This window comes from Macaca mulatta, chromosome 1, assembly GCF_049350105.2.
Source record: "Macaca mulatta isolate MMU2019108-1 chromosome 1, T2T-MMU8v2.0, whole genome shotgun sequence".
NCBI classification, from domain to species: domain Eukaryota; kingdom Metazoa; phylum Chordata; class Mammalia; order Primates; family Cercopithecidae; genus Macaca; species Macaca mulatta.
Window position 1 is genome coordinate 42953193 of NC_133406.1, and position 9393 is coordinate 42962585.

Below are 9393 nucleotides of genomic sequence, written 5' to 3' on the forward strand. Positions count from 1 at the left end.
TATGAATATATATATATATATATATATATTCATATATCTATCTCACATTTTCTTTATCCACTTGTTGACTGATGGGCATTCGGGCTGGTTCCATACTTTTGCATTCGTGAATTGTGCTGCTAAAAACATGTGTGTGCAAGTATCTTTTTTGTGTAATGACTTCTTTTCCTTTGGGTAGATACCCAACAGTGGGATTGCTGGATCAAATGGTAGTTCTACTTTTAGTTCATTAAGAAATCCCCACAAAGTTTTCCACAGTAGTTGTACTAGTTTACATTCCCACCAGCAGTGTAAAAGTGTTCCTTTTTTCACCACATCCACGCCAGCATCTATTATTTTTTTATTTTTCGATTATGGTCATTCTTGAAGGAGTCAGGTGGTATCACGTTGTGGTTTTGATTTGCATTTCCCTGATCAGTAGTGATATTGAGCATTTTTTCATGTTTGGCCATTTGTATATCTTCTTTTCAGCATTATCTATTCATATTCTAAGTCCACTTTTTGATGGGATTGTTTGTTATTACTAATTTTTTTGAGTTCCTTGTAGATTCTGGATATTAGTCCTGAGTCAAATGTATAGATTATAAGATATCCTCCCATTCTGTGGGTTGTGTGTTTACTCTGCTGATTATTTCTTTGGTTGTGCAGAAGCTTTTCAGTTTAATTAAGTCCCATCTATTTATCTTTGGTTTTGTGGCATTTGCTTTTGGGCTCGTGGTCATGAAGTCTTTGCCTAAGCCAATGTCTAGAAGGGTTTTTCTAATGTTATCTTCTAGAATTTTAATGGTTTCATGTCTTAGATTTAAGTCCTTGATCTGGAATTGATTTTTGTTTAAGGTGAGAGATGAGGATCCAGTTTCATTCTTCTGCTACATGTGACTTGATGTGGCTTGCCAATTATCCCAGAACCATTTGTTGAATAGGGTGTCCTTTTCTCACTTTATTTTTGTTTACTGTGTTGAAGATCAGTTGGCTGTAAGTACTTGGCCTAATGTCTGTGTTCTCTATTCTGTTCCATTGGTCTATATACCTATTTTTATACTAGTACCATGCCATTTTGGTGACTATAGCCTTATAGTATAGTTTGAAGTCAGGTAATGTGATCCTTCCAGATTTATTCTTTTTGCTTAGTCTTGCTTTGAATATGTGGGCTCTTTTTTGGTTCCATATGAGTAATAGAATTGTTTTTTTCTAGTTCTGTGAAGAATGATGGTGGTATTTTGATGGGAATTGCATTGAATTTGTAGAGTGCTTTGGGCAGTATGCTCATTTTCAAAATATTGATTTTGCCCATTCATGAGCATGGATGTATTTCCATTTGTTTGTGTTGTCTATGATTTCTTTCAGCAGTGTTTTATAGTTTTCCTTGTAGAGGTCTTTTGCCCCCTTGGTTAGGTATATTCCTAAGTATTTCATTTATTTATTTATTTTGGTAGCTATTGTAAAAGGGGTTGAGTTCTTGTTTGATTCTCAGCTTGGTCACTGTTTGCATATAGCAGGGCTACTGATTTGTGTATGTTAATTTTGTATCCTGAAACTTTGCCAAATTCATTTATCAGTGCTAGGAGTTTTCTGGAGGAGGTTTTAGGGTTTTCTAGGTATATGATTTTATCATTGGCAAACAGCGACGGTTTGACTTCCTCTTTACCGATTTGAATGCCCTTCATTTCTTTCTCTTGTCTGATTGCTCTGGCTAGGACTTCCAGTAAGTATGATGTTGAATAGAAGTGGTGAAAGTGGGCATCCTTGTCTTGTTCCAGTTCTCAGGGGAAATGCTTTCAACTTTTCCCCATTCAGTATTATGTTGGCTGTGGGTTTGTCATAGATGGCTTTTATTACATTAAGTTATGTCCCTTCTATGCCGATTTTGCTAAGGGTTTTAATCATAAAGTGATGCTGAATTGTCAAATGCTTTTTCTGCATCTATTGAGATGATCATATGATTTTTGTTTTTAATTCTGTTTATGTGGTGTATCACATTTAGAGTTGGTATGTTAAACTAGCCCTGCATCTCCAGTATAAAACCTACTTGATCATGGTTGATTATATTTTTGATATACAGTTGGATTCCGTTAGCTAGTATTTTGTTAAGGATTTTTACATCCATATTCATCAGGGGTATTGGTCTGTAGTTTTCTTTTTTTGTTATATCCTTTCATGGTTTTGGTATTAGGGTGATACTGGCTTCAAAGAATGATTTAGGGAGGAGTCCCTTTCTCTCTCTTTTGGAATAGTGTCAATAGAATTGGTACCAATTCTTCTTTGAATGTCTGGTAGAATTCAGTTGTGAATCCGTCTGGTTCTGGACTTTTTTCGTTGGCATTTTTTAAAAATTACCATTACAGTCTTGCTGCTTGTTATTGGTCTGTTCAGAATTTCTATTTCTTCATGGTTTAATCTTGGAGGGTTGCATATTTCTGGGAATTTATCCATCTCCTCTAGGTTTCCTAGTTTATGCATGCGAAAGTGTTCATAGTAGCTTTGAGTAATCTTTTGTATTTCTGTGAAATCAGTTGTAATATCTCCTGTTTTGTTTTTAATTGAGCTTATTTGGATATTCTCTCTTCTTCTCTTGGTTAATCTTGCTAATTGTCTATCAACTTTGTTTATCTTTTCAAATAGCCAGCTTTTCTTTTTAAAAAAGCTTTTGTATTTTTTATTTGTTTCCATATCATTTCATTCATTCTGCTCTGATCTTTATTTCTTTTCTTCTGCTGAGTTTGGGTTTGGTTTATTCTTGTTTCTCTAGCTCCTTGAGGTGTGACCTTAGATTGTGTATTTGTGCTCTTTCAGACTCTTTGATATAGGCATTTAAGGCTATGAACTTTCCTCTTAGCATCACCTTTGCTGTATCCCAGATGTTTTGATTGGTTGTGTCACTATTGCCATTCATTTCAAGGAATTTCTTAATTTTTTTTTTTTTTTTTGAGACAGAGTCTTGCTCTGTCGCCCAGACTGGAGTGCAGTGGCGCCATCTCGGCTCACTGCAAGCTCCGCCTCCCAGGTTCACACCATTCTCCTGCCTCAGCCTCCCGAGTAGCTGGGACTACAGGCACCCAACACCACGCCCTGCTAATTTTTTGTATTTTTAGTACAGACGGGGTTTCACCATGTTAACCAGGATGGTCTCAATCTCCTGACCTTGTGATCTACCCGCCTTGGCCTCCCAAAGTGCTGGGATTACATGCGTGAGCCACCGTGCCCGGCCGAAATTCTTAATTTCTATCGTGATTTCATTACTGACTCAATAGTAGTTCAGGAGCAGGTTATTTAATTTCTGTGTGTTTGCATGGTTTTGAGGTATCCTTTTGTAGTTGATTTCCAATTTTATTTCACTGTTGTCTGAGTGAATACTTCATATAATTTCAATTTTCTTAAATTTATTGAGACTTGTTTTGTGGCCTATAATGTGGCCTATCTTGGAGAATGTTCCACGTGCTGATGAATAGAATGTATATTCTGCAGTTGTTGGGTAGAATGTTGTGTAAATATCTGCTAAGTCAATTTTTTTCCAGGGTATAGTTTAATATTCTTTGTTGACTTTCTGTCTTAATGCCCTCTCTATGCTGTCAATGGAATATTGAAGTCCCCCAGTATTATTATGTTGCGGTCTATCTCATTTCTTAGGTCTAGTAGTAATTGTTTTATAAATTTGGAAGCTCCAGTGTTAGATGTATATATATTTAGGATTGTGATATTTTCCTGTTGAACTAGCCCTTTTATCATTATATAATGTCCCTCTTTGTCATTCTAAACTGCTGTTGCTTTAAAGTTTGTTTTGTCTGATAGAAGAATAGCTACTCCTGCTCGCTTTTGGTGTCCATTTGTATGAACCTATACGCTGCACTTTCTGACTTTATTTCCCTGATTTTCTTTTCAGGGGGTTCTTGGTTTTTTCAAGAGAAGCCTTTTGAGTTTGGAAATTTCTATCCCCTCTCAACAAAGTCTGGTTGTCAAAACTAAAAATGGAACTAGCAAATATAATATGCAAGTTAAAACTGAATGGTAACTTCATTTTTCTTTATCTGTTCCCTGAAAGTGTTAAAAGCTCTTGTTTTTACTGGATAGGGAGTAGTAAGGCATATCTACTAGCTTAATATGTTCAGAATATTATTTCTTTTCCTTCAGCTATGTAGCAGGTACTTGATAAATGGAAGCTAGTATTGTTATTTTATGTATATATACTTGTTCAAGTGAAACCAATAAATTATTCTTAACTTTATGTGTAAGTATTAAAGCTTCTCAACAATGTACTAGAGCCTTGTTTTATTCATTCATTCATTCATTTATCCATCCATTCACTCGACAAATATATATTCATAGCCTACTATATGCTAGAAATTACTCTAGTGTTCCCTAACTCCTTCTTTAGAGTTGGGCCAAATAGGTGACACTGCTTTTCACAGTGACATTTTCTACAAAGCACCCCGGTTTCTTCAGTAACTAAATTGGATACAGCCCAAGATGGGTCAGGTGCACACCAAATCCTTCTGTTAACAAGTAGTTTCCAATGTAGTGTCTCAGTTCAATAAGTTAAACTGCTTCTTCTGCCCCCCATCCAGTATTAGCTAAGAAAGGAAGTGAATAACCAAGTTGTTGGGTGTAGCACTGCACATCTTTTTCTTTGACCAAATCTAGGCCAGCACTATTGGTAGGTTCGTGGATCTCCTGTTAAGTTTCCTTCTATTTCTTGCCCAACAGTGGCCATGAGCTCTGACATTGGCAATGTCAGCAGAGTTAGGGCCAATGGCAGTGATGAGTTACACTGAATCCCAGGAGAGGTGCCACTTACCTCACTTATTTACGGAATTGGATGTCATTGGTAGTATTAGTGTCTGTCTGTTACTGAGGAGAAAAGGCATTGCTCTAAGTAACAGAATCCTGATTATATCTTTTCAATCCTTTGTTTTTCATCTTTATGTAAATCGTGGTATGACTAGATTTTAAAGGTTTGTGATTAGGACACTGAGAAGACAGGCAATTAGAAACACCTTTGATAACAAAGGTCTACATATTATGTGTAGATCACACCTACCCCAGCTAGTTAGTAATATGTAAGCTTCATATAAACTTATGTAACTTATATAATTTAATTTTATCAGTTCTCAGTAATGATAAAAATATAACCAACTTTTCAGAGATTACGTGACTTTTTTTTATATGTGTGAAGGAGATTTAAAGTATTTCGCTATGTGTGAAGTGACAATTTTTCATGTGCAAAAGCAGCTTTTAGAAAGATGGCAATAGATATGTCAAGATAAAACTGAAAATGCTTGCCCATGCAGAAAAATGGCATATAGAGCCAGATTGGCTCGTAAATGCAGAATTTTCTTCCTATAGCTCTTTTGAACCTATTGAATCACATTTTTTTTTCTATGTGCTAAGAAAAACTGACATAGGTAGCTCATGAGTTGTGACATGTCTACCATGAGGAATGTTTTCTTGGACCATGATCTCAAGTTATCTACTTCTGGGACTGTTAAGTTAAATACCTGAGAGATTCTTTGTAACCAAGAACTAAGATATTTTCCAATTTTTGAGCTGATTCTTTATGCAGGATTTATGTTCCTAAAAAGCTGTTTTAAACTATGTGCTTGAAAATCTAATCATATTTTCAGTGTACTAAAGGATCGTTTTATTCAGAGGAACTCCCAAGCAAGTGTCTTAAGTAAAAATCATCTTGCTAATCACAACCCAATGTAGCTATTTTATTTTATTTTATTTCTTAAAAGCAACACATGGCTGGGCACGTTGGCTCGTGCCTGTAAGCCCAGCACTTTGGGAGACTGAGGCGGGCGGATCACCTGAGGTCAGGAATTTGACATCAGCCTGGCTAACATGGCGAAACCCTGTCTCCACTAAAAATACAAAAATTAGCTGGGTATGATGGCAGGCGCCTGTAATCCCAGCTACTCGGGAGGCTGAGGCAGGAAGAATCGCTTGAACCGAGGAGGCGGAGGTTGCAGTGAGCTGAGATTGTGCCATTGCACTCCAACCTGGGTGACAAGAGCGAAACTCCATCTCAAAAAAAAAAAAAAAAAAACCATGTATCTGCTCTATATTTCACATAAGATAAGGTATTTGAAATGCTAGTTTTTATTTACTAATGTACAAAGTACACAGATCTTACCTGAACAGTTTGATGGGTCTAGACAAATGTATACACCTATGTGATCAACATCCCAATACAGATGTAGAATATTCCCATCAATCTGTAAAGTTTCCTTATGTGCCTTTCTAGTCAGTTCCTTCCCCATCTCCCAACTGATGTTCTTATTTATATTACCACTGTTTAATTGATACTATTCTTGAACTGGCTATAAATGGAATATCTTTTACATCTGGATTCTTTTGCTCAACAGAGTGTTTTTGAGATCTTTGAGGTTCATTTAGATTTTTATGGGTATCATTATTTCATTCTTGTTGTACAATATCTCATATGATTATATCACAATTTATTTAACCATTTTCCTATTTATGGACATTTTGATTATTTTCAGTTTTTAGCTATTATAAATAAAGCTGCTATGAACATTCTTATAAAAATTTTTGTGTTTTCATTTGTACTGGGTAAATTCCTAGGGGTAGAAATATTAAACAAGTAGGGATATATATATATATGTTTTTAAAGAACCAAAAAATGGTTTTCCAAAGTGGTTGCTGCATTTCCCTCACCTACCAGTGATATATGAATGTTCCAGTGGTTTCACATCTTTGCCAATATTCCTATTATTACTTTTAACATCTTAGCCGTTTGAGAGGGTGTGTAGTAATTTCTCAATGTACTTCTCATTTGCATTTCACTGATGACTATGATGTTGAGCACCTCTTCATGTGCTTCTTGGCCATTTGTCTTGTGTATCCTCTTTTTCCTCCAGTATATCTTCAAGTTTTTCCATTAAAAAAATAGAGTTATCATTTTATTATTGATTTGTGATATGTAGTTCTTTACATATTCTGGATATAAGTCTTTCATCAGATAAAGATGTCACAAATATTTTCTGTTTGTGGATTATTCCTGTTCTTAATGTGTTTTTGATGAACAATAGTTTTTAATTTATAGACATCTGATTTGATAATTTTTCATTTATGCTTAGACTTTTTAATCTTGCCTACAATATCTTTACCTATCCCAAGAACATAAAGATAGTATCATACATTTTCCTCTAGAAGCTTTATAGTTTTCACTTTTATGATCAATCTCTAATTTGCTTTTGATTTTACAGGCTTATAGATGGAAGGGACTTGCCTTGTCCCAGATAAGAGTTTGGACTTGGACTTTAGGGTTAATTCTAGAATGAGTTAAGACTTTGGGGAACTGTTGGAAGGGCATGATTGTGTTTTGAAATGTGAGGACTTGAGATTTGGGAGGGGCCTGGGGTGGAATGATATGGTTTGGCTGTGTCCCCACCCAAATTTCATCTTGAATTGTAGTTCCCACAGTGGGAGGTACCCAGTGGGAAGCCATGGAATCATGGGGGCAGTTTCTCCCATGCTATTCTTGTGATAGTAGGTTCTCGTGAGAACTGATGGTTTTATGAGGGGCTTCTCCCTTTGCTAAGCTCTCATTCTTCTCCTTCCTTCCACCGTGTCTGGTTGTGGGGATGTGTTTGCTTCCTCTTCTGCCATGATTATAGGTTTCCTGAGGCTTCCCTAGCCATGTGGAACTGTGAGTCAATTAAACCTTTTTCTATTATAGATTGCACAGTCTCAGGTATGTTCTCATAGCAGCATGAGAATGCACTAATATACAGGATGATGCTGTACTCATAGAATTATTTAGAGAGGAGTCCCTCTGACTCAATTTTTTGGAATAGTTTCAGTAGGAATGGTATCAGCTCTTCTTTATATCTAGTAGAATTCAGCTGTCTGGTTTAGGGCTTTTCCTGGTTGGTAGGCTTTTTATTACTGATTCAATTTTGAAACTTGTTATTAATCTATTCAGGGTTTTAATTTCTTCCTGGTTCAATCTTGGAGGGTTGTATGTTTCTAGGAATTTATCCATTTCTTGTAGGTTTTCTAGTTTGTGTGCATAGAGGTGTTCATAATAAGTCTCTGAAAGTCTTCTATATTTTTATGGGGTCGATGGTAATGTCCCCTTTGCATTTCTGATTGTGTTTATTCAGATATTCTCTTTTTTCTTTATTAATCTAGTTAGCAGTCTATCAATCTTATTTTTTCTTTCAAAGAAACAACTTCTGGTTTTGTTCATCTTTTTTATGGTTTTTCACTACTCAATTTCATTCAGTTCAGCTCTGACTTTCATTGTTTCTTGTCTTCTCCTAGTTTTGGGATTGGTTCGCTCTTGTGTTTTTAGTTCCTCTAGGTGTGATATTAGATTGTTAATTTGAGATCTTTCTAACTTCTTGATGTGGGAATTTAGTGCTATAAATGTTCACCTAAACACTGCTTAGCTCTGTTCCAAAGATTCAGGTATGTTGTATCTTTGTTTTCATGAGCTTTATAGAATTTCTTGATTCTGCTTTAATTTGTTACCCAAAAGTCATTCATGAGCAGGTTGTTTAATTTCCACATAATTATATGGTTTTGAGTAATCCTCTTAGTCTTGATTTCTATTTTGATCATGCTATGGTCTAAGAGTGTGGTTGGTATGGTTTTGGTTTCTTTGAATTTACTAAGAATTGTTTTATGGCTTATTAGATTCTTTATGGATCCTTAGGATTTTGGATGAATAAAATCAGGTCATTGACAAAGACAATGTTAATTTTTTTTTCTAATCTTTGCTTTTAAGTTTTCTTTCCTTGCTTTATTATTAAGACTTCCAGTTCAAAGATAAAGAAAAGAGCCATTCTTACCTGATCTTTGGAGAAATGTATCAGTTTTTCACCACTAAGTATAATGTTAGCTTTTTTTTTTTTTTTTTTTTTTTTTGAGACGGAGTCTCACTCTGTCGCCCAGGCTGGAGTGCAGTGGTGCGAACTTGGCTTACTGTAAGTTCCGTCCCCCTGGGTTCATGCCATTCTCCTGTCTCAGCCTCCTGAGTAGCTGGGACTACAGGTGCTTGACACCATGCCCAGCTAATTTTTTGTATTTTTAGAGAGACAGGGTTTCACCATGTTAGCCAGGATGGTCTCGATCTCCTGAACTCGTGATCCACCCTCCTCGGCCTCCCAAAGTGGTGGGATTACAGGCGTAAGCCACCGTGCCTGGCCAACTATGTATTTTTTTTAGTTGTATATGTTTTTTATTTATATTGAAGATACTCCCTTTCTATTTCTGGTTTTCTGAATTAATCGATTTTAATTTTGTCATTTTATAATGCTCTTAATGGGATACAGTTATTGTGAATTACATTTGATGACCTACAGTTCACACTTGACACTTTTCTTTAAGAGAAAATAGGCTTCCAAATTGAGTTGCCTTGATAAGGTC